The sequence below is a fragment of the Tachypleus tridentatus genome, unplaced genomic scaffold, assembly GCF_004210375.1.
Source record: "Tachypleus tridentatus isolate NWPU-2018 unplaced genomic scaffold, ASM421037v1 Hic_cluster_1, whole genome shotgun sequence".
Lineage (NCBI taxonomy): Eukaryota > Metazoa > Arthropoda > Merostomata > Xiphosura > Limulidae > Tachypleus > Tachypleus tridentatus.
Genome location: NW_027467777.1, coordinates 22781681 through 22804130, shown reverse-complemented (window position 1 = coordinate 22804130; position 22450 = coordinate 22781681). Strand labels below are relative to the sequence as shown.

The 22450-nt window shown below is 34.7% G+C and overlaps 1 pseudogene across 1 annotated transcript; it reads right to left on the bottom strand.

Moving 5' to 3' along the window:
• Positions 1-712: 712 nt before the first annotated feature.
• LOC143241798 (uncharacterized) lies at positions 713-22058 on the bottom strand (annotated as a pseudogene). The gene is made up of 4 exons (XR_013022282.1): positions 21667-22058; positions 16758-16860; positions 12318-13156; positions 713-1572 (listed from the first exon to the last, which is right to left on the bottom strand). The product of XR_013022282.1 is annotated as an uncharacterized LOC143241798 (transcript).
• Positions 22059-22450: the final 392 nt, after the last annotated feature.

Below are 22450 nucleotides of genomic sequence, written 5' to 3'. Positions count from 1 at the left end.
ACGGTCAATCCCACTATTCGTTGGTAAAAGAGTAGCCCAAGAGTTGGCGGTGGGTGGTGATGACTAGCTGCCTTCCCTCTAGTCTTACACTGCTAAATTAGGGACGGCTAGCACAGATAGCCCTCGAGAAGCTTTGTGCGAAATTCCAAAACAAACTAAAGTTGCTTCCATTAAGAAAATAGAAAGTTACTGTTCACAAATTGTTAGTAATATATGTGTTTAATACTGGATTAAAGACCTATTGATAGCTTGAACTGTATCAGTGAGTTTAGTATGTATTTGTTATTCTGAGAGACATGTATTATATATGGATAATTTAAATGTTGTAAGCCATTTGGACAGACGTAAGGTACAGGAACTAAAACGTTATAAATTGTTAATTATATGAATTTTCACTAGTATTACTCGCTTTATCAGGTCACGATCTGTGTGTGTGGCTCTCATGTTCGTGTTTATTGTTAAGACGGAGATATGTGTTCGTGTTTATTGTTAAAACGGAGATATGTTTTTTTTTTAATTATAGTTCCCATTTTGACAGTTAACTATATTATAACACTAATAGAAATTCCATCACCGATTGAGTACGTTTCATTGTTGGCAACTGTTTAAGATTATTTTGTGGATGATCTGACAGTGAGTTTCATAAAAGTAGTGACATTAATTCTGATGTAATGTTTTATGATTTAAGTTTCATATAACTTACACTGAGATATCCTCAACTAATCATATTTTATACATCCAAATTAGTTGATAAAATGTTACATTATTTACAAATATTTTACGTGAAATATGACATCAGTGCAGTACGGTACACGTGTTTATTTACATGTACTTAATAGAAGCCCGGATTGGTGTGTTCTATTATACAACGCTTACAACACCTCTTCACCATTCTGTAACCTTCCGCAGTGATGGCGCAGTCCTGGATGTTCAGCTGCTGTAAACCTCGACAGTAGTAAGCGATAGCCCGGACTCCTTTATCGGTCACCATATCGCAGGACTTGAGGCTCAGTTTCTTTAGGTTCGGGCAGTGCTCCGACAAAAGCTTCAGTCCGTAGTCTGTGACGTCACACTTGCCGATGTCTAGTGCCCGGAGCCTTGGACAGCTCCTGGACAACACTTCCATGCTGTCATCAGACACGGCCTCACAGCCTCGGACGTTTAGGTAGCGCAACTTGTAGCAGTGGCGTGCTATTTGCTTGACACCAGCGTCCGAGACTTGGTGACATTTAGCCACACTGAGGTACCGCAGGTTAGGTCCCAGTTTAGCAAGTTCATAAAGACCGAAATCAGTGACCTGTAAACAGTCGCTGACACTAAGTTCCCGGAGCATCACACAGTAACTAGCAACGTACTTGACCGCCACGTCTGTCAGCTGGACACAACGTCGAAGGAAGAGATGGGTTAGCTGAGAACAGTTCCGGACGACCCCTTTCAGCGCGGAGTCCTCCAGTGAGTGGCAGTCTGTCATATCTAGGAACTGGAGGCACAGTTGGCGATTATCTTCAGGGACAGTATCACTTGATTCTGTAACAGACTGGCTGGGATCAACACACGTCACTCGGTAACAGCCTAAAGTACAAAAGACCAGAACATGATGGTAGAGTCATCTAGTGAGCTTTTGAATGAACGAACAAAAACTAAACAGAAAATCAGAGAATTAAAAAAAACAAAAGAAACACACCTAGGGATGCTTCTCTGTTTTTATTCAGTAATGATAATAAATCATTTGTTTATCTGTCAATTCAGGTACTGTAATAATATACTTCTTAACTGTTTATCTATTTATATACTTCATAAGGAATAAACCACCAAAGTTCTTTCTATTTGTGTACAGAGGAAAGAACGTAATAATAACATATTATTAACAAATATAAAGACGAAGAAATGTACTGTGTTGGAAATTATGTACACACTCTAAGTTGTTATGAGCAAGAGAAAACAACACTTTAATTAGGCTCGTAAATATCGTTTATATTGTTAGTGATAGCTCGTAATTAAGAATCACGTTGTAACAGATTATGAAGTGAATGTTTTATTTTACAATAAAAATATTTGTATAATAACAACAGCAAAAGGACCACCATTTAAAAAATACTAGAGAACATGGATAATTTAAACTATTTCTTGTAGTTTATAATAGAGATAACATATGAACTACGAGTTTCCTAACAAACCCCAGGGAGTAATGAAAGCTTCTGTGTCGGTTATACAAATTGAAAGTTGAATACAGCTTAGTTTTCTTTGTGTTTCTGCTAATTTACTTATCTGTCCGACAGATGTCACCCAAATCGTAGTGTTCCTGAAATAATTATATGGGCACAATGTTAGGGAACGGGTAGAAAGAGGTCAGGAAACCCTTCCTACTGAGAGACGTGTTTAATACATGTCCATTAACACTGGGCATATTTTGATGGAGTTAAGTTCTAAGCTTTTCAATGTTTTGTTTTTATAATTTGTCAAGTTTTGTAAGAGACCATGAGATAAGAGTGTTATATTCTAAACTGAGATATCACTGTTATCCTATACTAGGGCAATATTTGATATCACTGTTACCCTACACTAGGGCAATATTTGATATCACTGTTATCCCATACTAGAGCAATATTTGATATCACTGTTATCCTATACTAGGGCAATATTTGATATCACTGTTATCCTATACTAGGGCAATATTTGATATCACTGTTATCCTATACTAGAGCAATATTTTGTTATACTTAACGGATATACTTGATACTATAATTTGTCAAGTTTTGTAAGAGACCCTGAGATAAGAGTGTGATATTCTAAACATATTTGATATCACTTATCCTACACTAGGGCAATATTTGATATCACTGTTATCCTATACTAGGGCAATATTTTGTAATACTTAACGGATATGCTTTCCGCTAGCTCAACGGCAAATCGGAGGGCTTAAACGCTAAAAACTAGATTTCGATACCCGCGGTAGACTGATAGATATTCTATTGTGTAGCTTTCTGATCAATAACAAATAAATATTTAACTAATATCAAGCTACGATCAGAACAAACAACAGATTAAAGAAAAGCTAACAAAACGTAGCTGTCTGTTTAACTGGATGATAATGCTTATTTAAGTAGTTAGGCTTATATTTATATATATTAATGGGAATCTCCCACTGTCTTTAACATGAATTATTGACTAGGACATGAACCCAGTTAACAGTTACCATAAACGCTACAGAATTGACTGTCTGACTTATAACGTAAGAAAATATACTTTTCTTCAAGTAATAAACTTTAAATAAGTAGGTATTTGACATATGCCTAACAAAAGCTTTTTAGTAAACATGTTTAACACTAAACATTTAGAGATATATATTTATCGTAAGGATAAGAAAGGGAAACATTGTCGAATATTAGCACAAAACAACACAGCTTTAGTAACGGTAATAACTAAAGAATTAACTGTATTATATAACGCTATGTAACACAAAAAAAAAAACACACTATATAACACAAATTTTGTTCCTGGATAGTATGTGTTATTTCTTAATTGCTTGTGTTGTAAAAGTACAGAAAATGGCCATTATTCCTTTCAAACTTTGTTTTTGTGACCTGGATAATGAAATTTATAAACTAACCTGTTTTCTATGTAAAAACGGGCAAATTTGTACATTTTCATTTACATAAGGTCTGAATAAAACAAATTATGAATCGAGATTTACATGTATTTATACTAAAGTTATACAAAAATGTTTAGAAGTGAGTAGTTTTTAGAAATTTGCGACTATAATATAAATCGCTTTCACGTATCAGCTCCCAAGTATTGTCTTCCATCATGTTTTTGTTATACACTTCCAGGTCACAAAAACAAATTTTAAAGAGAAAAATAGGTCTTTTTCATTTACTTCAGACATAAGCAATTGGGAAATAACACTTTCTGTCTAGGAACAAGAAAAAGTAAAAAAATTGTTACATAGTGTAACAGAAAACGTTAATGACAAAATTAGGAAAGTAGTCCCACAAAACACAAGAATAGACCGAACGTAACTTGAAGAAACATGCTTTTACAGCTGCATTGTGCTCTCTACTGTTTCCATTGAGGGAAATTGAACTCCGGATTTAGATGTGTAAATCCAAAACTTATCTCTGTCCCATGGGGAACATAAATCTAAGATAACATAGAATATATTATAACAATATTCAGTTTTGTCTGTCCTGACATTGAACACGCACTTTACTATCCAGGTGTGCATGTGCGCACCGAACAAAAGGAGAATGTATTTGTTTGTTTCTTCTTGAATTTCATAAAGAGCTACACGAGGGCTATCTGCGCTAACCGTCCCTAATTTAGCAGTGTAAGGCTAGAGAGAGAGCAGTTAGTCATTACCACCCACTGCCAACGCTTGGGCTACTCTTTTACCAACTAATTGTGGGATTAATCGTGACATTATTATGTCCCTTTGGCTGAAAGGGTGAGCAAGTTTGGTGCGACGTGGATTTGATTCTCAGGCTACTGCTAAATTACGAACAGCTATCGCAGTATCGTGTAGCTCTATGTGAAATTCAAAAAACAAACAAACTCTCTGTATTGAGTTTCATTTTGGATGTATGTTGTCCAACGTAGCTTTCTATACTGAGTTTTATATTAAATAAATATTGTGCCATCTATACCTCACCAGTGGTATTTATTCCAGGTATTTGTTGTTTCAGTTTTTACCACTGGGTTTTATTCCATATAAATATACTTCGCTGAGTTTTTACTATTGGGGTTTGTTTTAGATGAATATTGTTCCAACACTTGTTTGATTATAGATAAGTATTATTCCTAATATATTTCCACTGGGTTTCTTTCTCCAAAAAATGGTTTCATCTATTTGTTACAGCTGGATTTTATTCCAGATATGTATTCTTCCATTTAGTTAGCACAGCTGGGTTTTATTCCAGATATGTATTTTTCTATCTGTTTGCCACAATTGGATTGCATTCTAGGTGGATGTTGTTCCATGTAGTTGTCACAGCTGGGTTTTATTCCAAATATATGTTGTTCCATCTAGTTGTCACAGCTGGGTTTTATTCCAGGCATGTGTTGTTCCATTTAGTTAGCACAGCTGGGTCTTATTCCAGATATGTGTTGTTCCATTTAGTTAGCACAGCTGGGTTTTATTCCAGATACGTATTGTTACAGATATCTAGTTAGTGGGTTTTATTCCAGATACGTATTGTTACAGATATCTAGTTAATGGGTTTTATTCCATATACAACAGATATCTAGTTGTCACCATTAAATCTTATATTAGACAAATGTTCTTTATTCACACTTTAGTTTTAATAATAGGTCTCTTTAATCGGGTTCCTGCGTCAGTGATATCTTTTGATAATTTTGATCTATTCTTGACACTACAACTTTGATTTCATTTCTTAAAAGAAGGTGGAAGAACAAACATACGTTTACTGTCTGGTTTATCCAGGGTCACAGAACCCTCTCACGTTCCTGAGATACATTTACTCGCCAAGAACTCACGCGCTCACCTGGATGCGAGGGAAATTGAAGACTACCCCTAGCGAGAGAATATGTTTCCATAAAGTAGATCTATCATTCTCGTGTTAGTCATTATAGAACACGTCTAGATGGGTAAAAAAAGAAACTTCCTCACCTAGGAATAAGAGAAACAAGATTCCTACAAGTAGTTAGTTGTTCGTCCATTTAAAATAATGTATCAGTGGATGAAACAATCATATTAAGTGTTCTACCACTTATAACACCACTTGGTAAAGACGACAATATCATGAACAAATAGTTGTTAATAAATGAGTGATTATTGTATATATGTATATATTAAGATATGATAGATGGTGAATATCTGATTACTATACATATTAACGTATAATTGATGGTAATTACTGTCGCTCATCCTTCTCAAATAAACAGCAGTTTATCCAACAGTTGTTGTGGAATCTTTTTCGTGTTGAAACAAGCCAACTTGAAACAGATCTGATGCGTCGTTTAAGGCAGTAGAACATAGAAACCAAATTATATCAATGTTACTGAAGAAAAATACTCATGTTACAGTATTCAGTTGGGATATTCGATACAGAATTTTACAGAAACAGTTATATATAGTCAACCACACCCGCCACGTTTTAGCACATATCAAATGAAACAATCCCCAAAAGGTTACACTGAACATTGACGACGTAAATCCGAGAGACGATTAAAACATTCTGGTCGTGGAAGACCTATCACTTCGTTAAAACACGACTGTCAAACAATTGTATTTAAACCAAAAAAATATAAACTATATTTAATACGTAATGTTATAACCCGTCTGTAAGCTGTGAATGGAAGACAACTATACTGTCAAACAATGGTATTTAAACCACCAGAATATAAACTATATTTAATACGTAATGTTATAACCCGTCTGTAAGCTGTGAATGGAAGACAACTATACTGTCAAACAATGGTATTTAACTCACCAGAATATAAACTATATTTAATATCTATTGTTATAACCCGTCTGTAAGCTGTGAATGAATGACAACTATACTGTCAAACAATGGTATTTAAACCACCAGAATATAAACTATATTTAATATCTATTGTTATAACCCGTTAATAAGCTGTGAAAGAAAGACAACTATAATGTCAAACAATGGTATTTAAACCACCAGAATATAAACTATATTTAATATCTATTGTTATAACCCGTCTGTAAGCTGTGAATGAAAGACAACTATAATGTCAAACAATGATATTTGCAACACCAAAATATAAATTATTATGTATATGGGCATACAACAGACAGTAGTATTATATTTATATAGAAAACTAGTTACATACACAAACAACAGACAGTACTACTATATTTATACAGAAAAGTAGTCACATACACAAACAACAGACAGTACTACTATATTTATATAGAAAACTAGTTACATACACAAACAACAGACAGTACTACTATATTTATACAGAAAAGTAGTTACATACACAAACAACAGACAGTACTATTATATTTATATAAATAAGTAGTTATAGGGGCACATAACGGACAGTACTATTATATTTATATAAATAAGTAGTTATAGGGGGCACATAACGGACAGTATTATTATATTTATATAAATAAGTAGTTATAGGGGCACATAACGGACAATACTATTATATTTATATAGATAAGTAGTTATAGGGGCACATAACGGACAGTACTATTATATTTATATAAATAAGTAGTTATAGGGGCACATAACGGACAGTACTATTATATTTATATAAATAAGTAGTTATAGGGGCACATAACAGACAGTACTATTATATTTATATAAATAAGTAGTTATAGGGGCACATAACGGACAGTACTATTATATTTATATAAATAAGTAGTTATAGGGGCACATAACGGGCAGTACTATTATATTTATATAGATAAGTAGTTACATGGGCATAAATAATACTACTGTTATATTTATATAGATAAGCAGTTACATGGACATACAACAGGCAGTACTGTTTATTTATATAGATAAGTTTTTATATGGGTATGCAAGAGAGAGTACTATGATATTTACATAGATAAGTTGGTACAAGGACATACAGTAGACATAAACAATAGTACTATTATATTTATATAGATAAGTACATATATGGACATACAAGAGACATTACTATTATACTTATAGAGATAAGTAGTTACATGGACATAACCAACAGTATTATTATATTTATATAGATAAGTAGTTACATGAACACAAAACAGATATTACTGTTGTACTTATATAGATAAGTATTTGTATGGTTATGTAAGAGAGAGTACTATTATATTTATATAAATAAATAGTTAATTGGACACATAACAGAAAGTACTATTATATTTATATAGATAAGTAGTTACATGGACACACAACTGACAGTACTTTTATATTTATATAGATATTTAGTTACGTGGAAATACAGCAGACGGTAATATTATATTTATATAGATAAGTAGTTGCGTTTATCTAAACATGATAAAATGGTTAACATGCATCAGATTATCCCATAAGTAATGTTCGAAAATTTAATACAGAAAGTGCATCATCATTCCTGTCTTTGTAGAAGGTTTTAATGACTAAAATATGTAGTAGGACGTGTATAAAAATGTCCAGACAAATAAAACAAACTAACCCAACTACACTTTTTTATATCATTAATCAAATACACCCTTATGAAGATGAATGTCCATGGAGCACATTAGGCATATAATGCTTTATCAGCTTAAAAAGGTAATATGAAACTACATGAAACATTCAAGGTGCTTATGGTGCAGAGTCTCTCAATGAGAGATATTGAAGGTGGTTTCAGAGGCTCAGATCAGGTGACTACAGCTTAAGTGATGCGTCACGATCAAGTCATCCTGTTGAGTTTAATAATAACTTGATGCTGGGTGTACTTGATGAAGATTGTGTTGTAACAGTTAAAGAACTAACACAAAAGCTTAATTCAACCCATTCAACAGTTTACCGTCATCTACAATAACTTGGAAAGGTGCAAAACTTGGAAAATGGGTCCCACCTGATTTGAAAGAAGCTACGTTTAGACCAAGAGTGGACATTTGCATTTCTCTATAATTTCGTGAATGTAACTCTCCTTTTTTGAGCAGGTTAGTGACTGGAGATAAAAAATGGATATGTTATAAAAATGTTTAGCACAGCAGACAATGGCTCAGTGTAAGTAAACTGATTAAAACACAAAATGGAAAATATTGCTAAACATTTGGTGGGATATTGTTAGTTAGTTAGTTTGTTTGTCTTCTGAATTTCGCACGCAGCTACTCGGGGGCTATCTGCGCTAGCCGTCCCTAATTTAGCAGTGTAAGACCAGAGGGAAGGCAGCTGGTCATCACCTCCCACCGCCAACTCTTGGGCTACTCTTTAGCAACGAATAGTAGGATTGACCGTCACATTATAATACCCCACGGCTGAAAGGGCGAGCATGTTTGGTGTGACCGGGATTCTAACCAGCGACCCTCGGATTACGAGTCGAACGCCTTACCCTACCTGGCCATGCCATGTTGATGTGACCCACTTTGAGTTGCTGCCACTCAATGTAACAGTTACATCAGATATCTGTTGTCAACAGTTCGAGTGTTTGAATGTTGTACTAAAAGAAAAAAAGGCCTGCAGTTGTAATGGTGTTGTGTTACACCAGGATAAAGCACGGCCCCATACAGCATGTTGTGTTACACCAGGATAATGCACGGCCCCATACAGCATGTTGTGTTACACCAGGATAATGCACGGCCCCATACAGCAGGGATCACATCTGTATAGACTGACCAGCTGGAGTGGGAAAAACTTCCACATCCTCCTTATTCTCCAGATCTTGCTTCATCTGATTATCATCTGGTTCAAAGTTTGCAGAACGATCTTGATGCAAAAGAGCTTGGAACACATGAAGATGTCAAAACTACCCTCTCTACATTCTTTTCCTCCAAACCCCAAGAATTTTATAAAAGTGACATTCAGAAGTTTGTGAATCATTGGCATGAAGTAATTAATAATAATGGAACACACATTACTGATTAAATAACATTAAAAGTGTTTGAAATCCTTTCTCTTTTTCTGAACTTACATTACTTAAGGGATGAAATAACCTGATACGTTAACAGAAACTTATTTGAAAAAAATTATTGTATTTAATAATCTTCAAGCAGATGCATAATGATAGACTATATATATGATATAGATAACAAATTGTTCATATAGTATAGAACAATATGCGTCTGGACAGACTAAATAATGGCCCAGCATGGCCGAGTGGTTAAGGCGTTTGACTCGTAATCTGAGGGCCGCGAGTTCAAATCCCGGTCGCACCGAACATGCTCGCCCTTTCAGCCGTGGGGGTATTATAATGTTACAGTTAATCCCACTATTCGTTAGTAAAAGAGTAGCCCAATAGTTGGCGGTGGGTGGTGATGTCTAGCTGCCTTCCCTCTGGTCTTACGCTACTAAATTAGGGGCGATTAGTGCAGATAGCCCTTGAGTAACTTTGCGCGAAATTCAAAAACAAACAAACAGACTAGATAAGGACGTGTACAGAAGCACAAACAGTGATTCCATTGAAGTCACCACACTTCTCAAGATAATGGCGACACGGACGTTCACGTGCTTGTATCGCCTAAAATTCCTCAATGTACCAGGACTTTGGCTACTAACAATGTCTGTTAAGAAGTAACTCAGCTCACAGGTAAGATACCCGCCCTCTATTTAATCCGGGTTCAACCAACTCCCTCAGCAACCGAACATGGCGTATAAATAGTTTCTTTCTTCCGTGTTTATACCTTACGGACTAAATCTGTTTCAATTTATAAAAAAAGAAAAGAAGGACAACATTATGATTTACAGAATGTAAAATAAACCCCGGAGAAATATTAATTTGGACAGCATGAACTGATCCAGAAGATGTTTATCGAATGAAACACGTTTTACAGGTCTTACGTCAACAGTTTCTTATAATATCTACTCTGGTGGCACCCAAAACACGAGCTGATCTGGACAACACGTGTTAAATGACCATTGTAATCATAAAAAAAAACTTCTTGGAGGCCGGGCATGGCCAGGTGGTTAAGGCACTCGACTCGTAATCTGAGGGTCGCGGGTTCGAATCCCCGTCGCACCAAAAATGCTCGCTCTTTCAGACGTGGGGCGTTGTAATATGACGCAATCCCACTATTAGTTGGTAAAAGAGTAGCCCAAGAATAGGCGGTGGGTGATGACGACTAGCTGCCTTCCCTCTAGTCTTACACTGCTAAATTAGGGACGGCTAGCGCAGATAGCCCTCGAGTAGTTTTGTGCGAAATTCAGAAAACAAACAGTGTCACAATTTTCATTTATTTAAAAAATTAATAATATTACTGAAACAGTAGCAAATGGACAATGGGCCCGGCATGGCCAAGCGTGTTGAGGCATGCGACTCCGTAAGCTGAGGGTCGCGGGTTCGCATCCCCGTCGCGCCAAACATTCTCGCCCTTTCAGCCGTGGGGGCGTTATAATGTTCGGTCAATCCCACTATTCGTTGGTAAAAGAGTTGGCGGTGGGTGGTGATGACTAGCTGGCTTCCCTCTAGTCTTACATATCTAAGTTAGGGACGGCTAGCGCAGATAGCCCTCGAGTAGATTTGCGCGAAATTAAAAAAAACAACAACACCAAACTTCTTAGAACATAAGCACACTATATCGTATAAAGGAATTTACAAACAAAGAAACAAAAACAGGTTTGACTGCAGAGGACACGTTAAGTAGCGAAACCAATATCCTTATAGAATTGGTATAATTCTGTTCGTGCGTATTTCAACTTTCTTAGCATGACATTATCTAAACGACACATATTATATGGAACAGCAAGTTGACCCTCTATGCTATTTTCTAACATCAATTTTCGGAACCTGAGAGTCTTGTAACGGCGTAAGTTTTAGGTGTCCGTTAGAAGAAATAACAACAGTTTTATGACTTAAGTTTTAGAAATTCGAGAGAGTGCATTGCAATAGTTTTATGACATTCATTATAACTTCAACAAGTATTCACTGGAAACAGTTTTATATTTGATTGCTAGTGTTTATATAAATTAAAGGGTATACACGTTACACAATGTTTATGTGAAATTGTACGTTTTATTATCAAAACTATCGTCTCTTATTGTAGATCAGTAAAACTGTGGCAGAACATTTTTAGCATGGAAAAATTTTAATTTATATAATTTAATTTTAAAATAATTAACCATCGTCAGGTATTTAATTAGATTGTTATTTTTACCCGCATTATGTTTAACATGTTTTTGTTTGATAAACGGTTTTGTTGTCGGACAAATGGTTGTGTTCTGATGAATAAGGGAAGATCTCGTGTTTATCTTACGGTGCTACAAAACAAATTTAAAGATATTAAACTTTCCTTCTGTTGTTAAAAAATTGAAATATCTGAATGATTAGAAATGAAAGCTTAGGCTAAATCAGGGACATGTTTTGACTCTTTGGAGTGTTTACCTAAACTGCGTTACACCTGTGTCATAAACGCTATGACTCACAACGCTGGAATTCTAACGTGTAGTAGACACGTGGATAGCTGAACTGGACGCACTGATACTTAAAGTCAACATCATTAGAAAAACTAGTATCTTTTTGGAAGATAATTGGTTGAAGTGAAAGAGCAGACTGTTAAACAAAAGCCAACAAATTACCATACAAAAGTTATTACCCAAACTTTGTTATTGAACAAATTGTCACTTGATGTCGCTAGTATCTGAAAGCACCACAAACCCTTGCAACAAATGAGTGAAAATCATTTATTAGTTAGGTGACAACGAAATTCTTACCTGTCAAATCTAACCTTTCCAGGTTCAGACATCTGGAAACCAAATCATTGACCCTGTATTGGTCACATTACTACATCCTCGAATCTCAATACTTCTGAGTTCTGGACAATGTTTTGCAATAGTCCACATGCCCTTATCTGTAAGACGTGCACAACCATTCAGACACATCCGTTCCACTGTCAGACAAACATTAGGAGAGTCCCGACACAGGAGCCGGAAAAGTGTCTTCAGTCCGGAGTCTACGTTAATTTTGTCACTAGTCAGCGTTATTGAGGTCCACAGTTCAGGTTCCCATGCTAAAAAATACCATCGGCGACAAACACGAGCACACACACATAAATGATTACTAGATAAATAAGAAAATATTTTCAGTATCAGCTCATCTGTCAGTCTGTCTAAATGTGAACACCTTGATAGTTTTTTTCCTTTGTATGTAGCTAGAAGTTTCTCGGTGTCTGATAAAATACTCTGATTTCTTAGTGCAGACGTGGGACAGCTCTCAGGGTAGCTCCAAAGGCTGGGAGAGACAGGATCTTGCCCATTAAACGACTTGTGGGTGGAAGAAGGTGTCAGAGTAGGAGTTAGTGGCGCATTCTGGCGAGAGAGTAAAGTATGATAACCCAGGTCATGACCTGGCGATGTTCTTCCGCTCGAATAAGACCCCAAGTCACTCTTAACTCCTACTCTAGCTTCGGCTAATGGTGCAGTTGGTGGCATAAGAGAAAAGTCATTCAAAAGTTCTCCTGCGAGTCGGCGGCCATCGGAAGGTAAATAGAAATCCATAATAGTCTATACTTTAAATTACCAAAGGCAATCAAATAAAGTCATTAAGTGGAAACCTAAGAAGGAAAAAAACAACAACAAAAGTCAAATATATGTGAAGATTTTCTCTATACGCATTGAATGTTGTGTAAAATAGAATATTTCTTATAAGATGTAAACCTAGAATGAAATGATACAAACGGTGAGGCCTGCTGTTTTCTGTTTTTATTTTTTTCTGATGGTTCCATTATGATCGAAAATGACAAGTATATTCATGTGAAAAAGTTAGGACACACTGTAAAAGTCTGTGTATTTTTGTAACATTTTTAGATATTTCGATATCTAATCTCACTTTTAACAATACTGAGAGATTATAGGAATATAACTAAACAATTAAAACTGTAGAAAAGACTTTTCAAGATCTCCTGTAAATGTAATTCTATAAAAATGATATTCTAACTGAGGAAAAAGTTAGGACACCCTACCCCCTAATAGCTAGTGTTACCCCCTTTGGCTGAAATAACTGCAGTGAGACGCTTGTTGTAGCCATCTACCAGTCTCTGACATCGGTCTGAAGAAAGTTTGACACACTTCTCAATGCAGAATTCCATCAGCTGTGAGATGTTTGAGGGGTTTCTTGCATGTACAGCCCATTTCAAGTCATCCAACAGCATCTCAATAGGATTAAGATCTCAGTGATGTCGAGAAACCCACTTGTTGAGAAATTTATATGTTTATTCAAAAAACCAGGCACAAAACTGAGGTCTATACTATGTAAAAACTACACTGACAAACACCACACCAACATTATTTATAAAATACAATGTGATAACTGCCACGACTTCTATATTGGAGAAACAAGTAGAAAAATGGAAACCAGATTCAAAGAACATAAAAAAGTCACCTTCACACGTTTTCGAACACTGCAAATCAAATAAACACAACATAACCATAGAAAACACTCAAATACTAAATAAAGAAAGAAACATAAACAAACGCAAAATTAAAGAAGCCTTACTTATACAACTTAAACCCAAAATAAACCAATATAAAGGAACGCCTTTATACCTATATTAATATAATAAAATAAATAAAATTATGTATTCAAACATCTAATACCGCCCTCTACATTTCGACACATAGTTACACAACCCCTTTCAAACATGTGGTCAGCTTCCGGTCAGTTACCTCTTTCTTTGTGAACCTGACGATGACCGAAGAAGGTCGAAACGTTGTTCGCTCTTCTATGTAAAATATTTTCTCAACCCAAACGAGCCGTTTTTGCATATAAAGGATTAAGATCTGGTCTTTGACTCGGCCATTCCAGGACTCTCCATTTTTCAGTTTTCAGCCAGTCCTTGGTGAATTTACTGGTATGTTTTGGGTCATTGTCGTGTTGCATGGTCCAGTTTTGCTTCAGCTTTAATTTTTTTACAGATGGTCTCACATGATCCTCAAGCACTCTCTGATACACAGTAGAATTCGTGGTAGATTCTATGATTGTGAGCTGTCCAGGTCCTGCTGCAGCAAAGCAGCCCCAAACCATGGCACTTCCACCTCCATAGTTCACAGTTGGTATGAGGTTCTTTTCCTGGAATGCTGTATTCTCTCTGGCAAACTTCAGTCTGGCCTTAGAGAACAAAGGTTTCCTCCTTGCACACCTCCTATGCAAGTTAAACTTGTGCAGTCTCTTTCTGATTGTAGAGGCATGCACTTTCACATCAACAGTAGCCAGAGCCTGCTGTAGGTCCCGTGATGACATGTTAGGGTGTTTGGAGACCTCTTTTAGCATCTTGCAGTCTGCTCTCGAAATGAATTTGCTTGGACGACCAGACCTGAGCATGTTTGCAGTTCATTTGAAACCTCTCCACTTGTTGACTATTTTCCGGACAGTGGAATGGCTGATTTCAGAATCTTTTGGAATCATTTTATAATCCCTTACCAGACTCATAAGTTGCTACAATTTTCATTTTGAAGGCCTCAGACAGCTCTTTTGCTCTCACCATGGTGCTCACTCTCACTTCAACAGTCAGGAGCACACCAAACTAAATGTCTGAGGTTTAAATAGGGCAAGCCTCATTCAAAATGCTGAGTAACGATCTTGTAATCGTGTGCACCTGGTGTGGTACACCTGTGTGTGAGTTGAGCCATTTTAAGTTGAAATAAATGTGGGGTGTCTTAACTTTTCCTCAGTTAGAATTTTTATTTCTACAATTTACTTTTCATTTGATTGTTTGTATTTAAATTTATGTCACCCTTCATTCTTACCTAATATTTAAATCTTTATGACAATCGTGTGATGAATATCAGAACAATGTGAAATACTTGTATGTACATATATATAAGCTGAGAAATAAGTGAATATTAAATAAGTTCGAAACTTGTAAATATTATTCAGCTTATCAGCTTTGTGGTCATGTAATCAGGAGGTGAGACAAGAGAATGGATTTCTTTTTAATCCAGAAAATACCTTAAGGCTACGTTTGAGGGCGGATCGAGGTCAGCTAGCAAAGCCGTCTTCTTCCCTATAAACGAAAGTGTAAGAAGAGACGGATTCTAGTCAACTAAACCAAGAATTCTCCCGCACTTAGTGACGTTGTCACAGATCAAAATAATCTTCCTCTTTAGTCACAAACAAGAGGTCAGTTTCCCTTCAAAGAATAACCACGTGAACGTATAAATTTGTATATCACGTAACTTCGAATTCTGCAAACTATTTTCGGTGTAGTATTAACCAAAATCAAAATCATGAAAAGATGTGTACGTCAGCTAAAAAGTAATTTTAATATTTTTAATTATTATATCTAACACATGAAAATGAAATATATTCTAAACAAAAAATATAAATAGATGCGTTTCGATTCTTTATTGTTGACCCGTAACATGTGATTTATATTTCCTCAGTAATGATAAAACGATGTGTCCCAGTTTTATACTGTTCACAAATGACGTGTGATTTATATTCCCTCAGTAATGATAAAACGATGTGTCCCAGTTTTATACTGTTAACTAATGATGTCTAATTTATATTCCCTTAGTAATGATAAAACGATGTGTCCCAGTTTTATACTGTTCACTAATGACGTGTGATTTATATTACCTCAGTAATGATAAAACAATGTGTCCCAGTTCTATACTGTTAACTAATGATGTGTGATTTATATTACCTCAGTAATGATAAAACGATGTCCCAGTTTTATACTGTTAACTGATGACGTGTGATATATATTTCCTCAGTAATGATAAAACAATGTGTCCCAGTTCTATACTGTTAACTCATGATGTGTGATTTATATTTCCTCAGTAATGATAAAACAATGTGTCCCAGTTCTATACTGTTAACTCATGATGTGTGATTTATATTTCCTCAGTAATGATAAAACAATGTGTTCCTGTTCTATACTGTTAACTCATTGTGTGTGGTTTATATTACCTCAGTAATGATAAAATTATGTGTCCCAGTTCTACTTATTGACTCATGATGTGCGAGTTCGATCATTTTGAGGTTATTAAAATCGGTGCTGTTCATAATACCAAATTTCGATCATGACTAAACATTACGAAAAATAAACATTTTAAACTGAATTTACTCATTTTTAATTAAATACGAAAGTCTTCCTTTCTCTAGAGATATTTGCAACATCTAATTTCTATTTCATAATTGAAAAAGTTGCTTACATCACAACGAATTGAAAAGTGACTCTTCCGTCTTCAGTAAGCTTGGGGACACTTTCCAAACGTACGAGGACCTATCATTGCAGTAAGCACAGCACAAAGAGCCCTAAGAAACAAAATGATATCAGGTAGTTCCAATCCGGTTAAACAGTTCCTTCCAATTAAATCACAAAAGCAGAAACTCTGGAACAATGTCCTTAATCCGAATATGAAACATTCAGAACTTGTTTTTAATATATGTACCACAAGTAATTAACATGTAATAGTTGTTTCTGATTCATGTTTCACCAATAATTAACAGGTAATATTTGTTTTTAATGCATATTACACCAATAATAAACAGATAATATTTGTTTCTGATCTCCGTTTCACAAATAATTAACAGGTAATATTTGTTCCTGATCCATGTTTCACCAATAATTAACAAGTAATATTTGTTTTTGATCCATGTTTCACCAATAATTAACAGGTAATAGTTGTTTCTGATCCAAGTTTCACCAATAATTAACAGGTAATAGTTGTTCCTGATCCATGTTTCACCAATAATTAACAGGTAATAGTTGTTCCTGATCCATGTTTCACCAATTATTAACAGGTAATAGTTGTTCCTGATCCATGTTTCACCAATTATTAACAGGTAATAGTTGTTTCTGATTCATGTTTCACCAATAATTAACAGGTAATATTTGTTCCTGATCCATGTTTCACCAATAATTAACAGGTAATATTTGTTTCTGATCCATGTTTCACAATAATTAACAGGTAATAGTTGTTTCTGATTCATGTTTCACAATAATTAAAGTGTAATAGTTGTTTTTGATACATTTACCACTAGTAGTTGACATGAAATTATGGTGATTCCAAAAACATTTCTTATGACGAGCATTTTAGAACTGCTTCAAATTCATTCTTCTACCTTAAACCTAAAAGCTGTTAATTTACAATATTCTAATGTTTTGGTGTTACCGTGTTTCTAATACCTATTAAACTTGTTTTCCAACCAACGAATCAGTTCCTAAGGTAATATTAATGTTTAAATAGTCGATGATCTTGAATGTAAGAAGGTAACCAAGTATCTTCTGCTAAATATTTTGTATAGACCTAATTTTAAATAACAGTTCTACTAAATTCAGAATAATTTACGAAGTGTATCATAACCCGAAAAATAACAGGAACAAAACATGTTACAAGTGTTACCACTAGTGACATTACTATTTAGGTGTTAACATTACGCTGTGAGTGACAATACTGTTAAATTATGTTATAAACTGATCCTTGTATATTAACACCATACTATAGGTGTTACTCCAACTAAGCCTATCAACACTGATCCTTGTATATTAACACCATACTGTAGGTGTTACTCCTACTAATCCTATCAACACTGATCATTGTGTATTAACATGATACTATAGGTGTTACTCCTACTAAGCCTATCAAATATGTTTATACTAGGATAACACTGACCCTCTTCTATTAACATCATACCATGTGTTTATGTTAGTTTAACACTGATCATTGTATATTAACACCATACTATAGGTGTTACTCCAACTAAGCCTATCAACACTGATCATTGTGTATTAACATCATACTATAGGTGTTACTCCTACTATGCCTATCAAATATGTTTATACTAGGTTAACACTGACCCTCTTCTATTAACATCATACCATATGTGTTTATGTTAGTTTAACACTGATTATTGTATATTAACACCATACTATAGGTGTTACTCCAACTAAGCCTATCAACACTGATCATTGTGTATTAACATCATACTATAGGTGTTTCTCCTACTAAGCCTATCAAATATGTTTATACTAGGTTAACACTGACCCTCTTCTATTAACATCATACCATATGTGTTTATGTTAGTTTAACACTGATTATTGTATATTAACACCATACTATAGGTGTTACTCCAACTAAGCCTATCAACACTGATCATTGTGTATTAACATCATACTATAGGTGTTTCTCCTACTAAGCCTATCAAATATGTTTATACTAGGTTAACACTGACCCTCTTCTATTAACATCATACCATATGTGTTTATGTTAGTTTAACACTGATCATTGTATATTAACACCATACTATAGGTGTTACTCCTACTAAGCCTATCAAATATGTTTATACTAGGTTAACACTGACCCTCTTCTATTAACATCATACCATATGTGTTTATGTTAGTTTAACACTGATCATTGTATATTAACACCATACTATAGGTGTTACTCCAACTAAGCCTATCAACACTGATCATTGTGTATTAACATCATACTATAGGTGTTACTCCTACTAAGCCTATCAAATATGTTTATACTAGGTTAACACTGACCCTCTTCTATTAACATCATACTATATGTGTTTATGTTAGTTTAACACTGATCATTGTATATTAACACCATACTATAGGTGTTACTCCAACTAAGCCTATCAACACTGATCATTGTGTATTAACATCATACTATAGGTGTTTCTCCTACTAAGCCTATCAAATATGTTTATACTAGGTTAACACTGACCCTCTTCTATTAACATCATACCATATGTGTTTATGTTAGTTTAACACTGATCATTGTGTATTAACATTATACTATAGGTGTCAGTCCTACTAATCCTATCAAATATATTTATACTAGGTTAACACTGACCCTCTTCTATTAACATCATACTATATGTGTTTATGTTAGTTTAACACTGATCATTGTATATTAACACCATACTATAGGTGTTACTCCAACTAAGCCTATCAACACTGATCATTGTGTATTAACATCATACTATAGGTGTTTCTCCTACTAAGCCTATCAAATATGTTTATACTAGGTTAACACTGACCCTCTTCTATTAACATCATACCATATGTGTTTATGTTAGTTTAACACTGATCATTGTGTATTAACATTATACTATAGGTGTCACTCCTACTAATCCTATCAAATATGTTTATACTAGGTTAACACTGACCCTCTTCTATTAACATCATACTATATGTGTTTATGTTAGTTCAACACTGATCATTGTGTATTAACACCATACTATAGGTGTTACTCCTACTAAGCCTATCAAATATGTTTATACTAGGTTAACACTGACCCTCTTCTATTAACATCATACCATATGTGTTTATGTTAGTTTAACACTGATCATTGTGTATTAACATTATACTATAGGTGTCAGTCCTACTAATCCTATCAAATATATTTATACTAGGTTAACACTGACCCTCTTCTATTAACATCATACTATATGTGTTTATGTTAGTTCAACACTGATCATTGTGTATTAACACCATACTATAGGTGTTACTCCTACTAAGCCTATAAACACTGATCATTGTGTATTAACACCATACTATAGGTGTTACTCCTACTAAGCCTATCAACACTGATCATTGTGTATTAACATGATACTATGTGTTTCTCCTACTAAGCCTATCAAATATGTTTATACTAGGTTAACACTGACCCTTTTTTATTAACATCATACTATATGTTTATGTTAGTTTAACACTGATCCTTGTGTGTTACATTATACTATAGGTGTTGCTCCTACTAAGCCTATAAACACTGATCATTGTATATTAACACCATACTATAGGTATTACTCCTACTAAGCCTATCAACACTGATCATTGTGTATTAACATGATACTATGTGTTTCTCCTACTAAGCCTATCAAATATGTTTATACTAGGTTAACACTGACCCTCTTCTATTAACATCATACCATATGTGTTTATGTTAGTTTAACACTGTTCATTGTGTATTAGCATTATACTATAGGTGTCAGTCCTACTAATCCTATCAAATATATTTATACTAGGTTAACACTGACCCTCTTCTATTAACATCATACTATATGTGTTTATGTTAGTTTAACACTGATCATTGTATATTAACACCATACTATAGGTGTTACTCCAACTAAGCCTATCAACACTGATCATTGTGTATTAACATCATACTATAGGTGTTTCTCCTACTAAGCCTATCAAATATGTTTATACTAGGTTAACACTGACCCTCTTCTATTAACATCATACCATATGTGTTTATGTTAGTTTAACACTGATCATTGTGTATTAACATTATACTATAGGTGTCAGTCCTACTAATCCTATCAAATATATTTATACTAGGTTAACACTGACCCTCTTCTATTAACATCATACTATATGTGTTTATGTTAGTTCAACACTGATCATTGTGTATTAACACCATACTGTAGGTGTTACTCCTACTAAGCCTATAAACACTGATCATTGTGTATTAACACCATACTATAGGTGTTACTCCTACTAAGCCTATCAACACTGATCATTGTGTATTAACATGATACTATGTGTTTCTCCTACTAAGCCTATCAAATATGTTTATACTAGGTTAACACTGACCCTTTTTTATTAACATCATACTATATGTTTATGTTAGTTTAACACTGATCCTTGTGTGTTACATTATACTATAGGTGTTACTCCTACTAAGCCTATAAACACTGATCATTGTGTATTAACACCATACTATAGGTATTACTCCTACTAAGCCTATCAACACTGATCATTGTGTATTAACATGATACTATGTGTTTCTCCTATTAAGCCTATCAAATATGTTTATACTAGGTTAATACTGACCCTTTTTTATTAACATCATACTATATGTTTATGTTAGTTTAACACTGATCCTTGTGTGTTACATTATACTATAGGTGTTACTCCTACTAAGCCTATCAAATAAGTTTATGCTGGGTTAACTCTGATGCTTCTGTATTAACATCTTACTATAGGTGTTTAGGGCTACTTAAGTTCACATTATTATGGAATAATCGCAGCGGCCTCTATACTTAACACATGAAAACAATATTCAAAGCTATTAAGATAACATTTTGAAAGAAATAACTTACCTTCGAGAAACTGACAAATATATAGTTTTTGAAAGATTTCATATCCTCTTGGTTGTACACAACCTGTTCTAGGTAAACAAACAAAAAGATCTTAGTCTCTTTTGAGACTAGCCCAAACCCCCGCTCGATACCATCTGAACTCGGCCAAATAGTTATCCGGACAGCCCCGTCTGTACCTGTACACAGTGTGAGAAGAACTAGCTTGCCCACGTAAGCACGTGGCATTGTCCTGGCGCCAGTTGGTTCGGGAATGTATGCTTTGCCTGCGGCAGAGCTTGTAACTGGTGTACTTCTGCAGGGTCAGGTTCGTGCCACTCTGAGAACCACATGACGGGTTAGTTACCATCTTATCACCAGCAAGGCACCAACTATCTGTCTGTGCTAGCAGAACAGTAGGTCACCTATGTCATCCACATTTCTGTTTCTCAGTTCATACGTCAGTCTGTGCCATATTTGGTTCTACACCAGGGGTAATAAATATCTTTCACAAATACAAAAAACGTTCGGTGTTACGGTAGTGAATCAGTTCCTCCTGCCAATTACTGTTAAACGCATTTTGCTATTATGACTACACATGTTGATTCTGAGTTTTGTCTATTGTTACTTAATTGTGAAATTTTATTCTACAGAAAGTTACTTGTATCTATTCTACTTCCTGGCGTGTAATCTTCAGAACAAAACGTTACATAATACAAAAAACGAGTTATTATCAGTGAAGAACATTCAAAGATCTATTAACAGATTCTGTAACTCACACAAACATTAATTTACACTAAAAGAATTT